The 1,074-nt window shown below is 31.4% G+C and overlaps 1 protein-coding gene across 1 annotated transcript in view; it reads right to left on the bottom strand.

Moving 5' to 3' along the window:
• Nucleotides 1-1,074, bottom strand: part of CACNA2D1 (calcium channel, voltage-dependent, alpha 2/delta subunit 1) — a 560,165-nt gene that overhangs the window by 24,274 nt on the left and 534,817 nt on the right. The gene's annotated exons all lie outside the window — the stretch shown is intronic.

The following is a 1,074-nucleotide window of genomic DNA, read 5'->3' as shown; positions in this document are numbered from 1 at the left end:
TAAAAATATAGATATTTTCCCTTTATAAATTTTACAATAAAGACTTTCATGTTGATACATGGCATTGCTCTGATTAAACTATATGTACACAAATAACATGCTTTTCATCTTTAAGAAAAAAATGAGATTTTTAAATATCAACTTGAAAAGCATTTTTAAATAAGTATTTCTTGAATTATTCAAAATGCTGTAACTTTTTTTTCTGTAAAAGAAGTCATTAAGTCACACAGAGTCAGAAGCAATTGAGAGTCATAGATAGGTGGTGAGGACTATTGTGAAATGAGAGACTGTGGAGAAGAGGTAACCAAGAGGGAGGGTATCCATATTTCAGTGGAAAAGTTTTTACAATCTGGATGTTGTCTTTATGTTCATCTAAAACTGCATGGTGGCAAACAAAAGAAAATAATCCATATCAACTATATGATGGTTTGTAAACATTATAATGTAGAATATAATATGTGATATAGAATATAACATTCATGAAACAAAAAAACTATATCTATCATAACCAGGGCATGTAGCACATTTCAGTTTTACAATAAATGATTATTTATTCAAATACTTGTACAGGATCATTAGGAAATGAATTCAGTTTAAAAAAAATTGGTGGTGAGGAAGTGGATTTTCAAGGTTAGTATGCGATTTACAAAATCTACCTAAATCATTATCTATCTATCTCCCTCCTTGTCATAGCAGATAATACATCTTCACAATTTTTTAAACAGAAAACTAAAGAACTTTTTTTATCTAAAACACCAAACTTTGTTACTCTAATAAATGGTATAACCATATAACGTTATCTTGGAAAACAGAAAATTAACACTCTAGATTAATCTACTTTGATCAAAGTTTGACCAAAGCAGTAGGATAATGATGGAAAAAAAGAAAGGAAGGAAGGCAGTCAATGGATCCAAGACAGATTGGGAGCTTTAGTAACGTGACTGACCGGAATCAAATAATAAGAAATGTTATCTTCTAGAGTTTCTGGTGTCTAAAGGTCACTCTGGTAGCATTAGTGGTTACGAATCGGGCTGCGAACCTCAAGGTCAGCTGTTCGACACTACCAGCTGCTCC

This window comes from Chrysochloris asiatica, unplaced genomic scaffold (genome assembly GCF_000296735.1).
Source record: "Chrysochloris asiatica unplaced genomic scaffold, ChrAsi1.0 scaffold00010, whole genome shotgun sequence".
NCBI classification, from domain to species: domain Eukaryota; kingdom Metazoa; phylum Chordata; class Mammalia; order Afrosoricida; family Chrysochloridae; genus Chrysochloris; species Chrysochloris asiatica.
The sequence above is the reverse complement of the archived record's forward strand: the minus strand, read 5'-3'. Positions and strand labels throughout refer to the sequence as shown.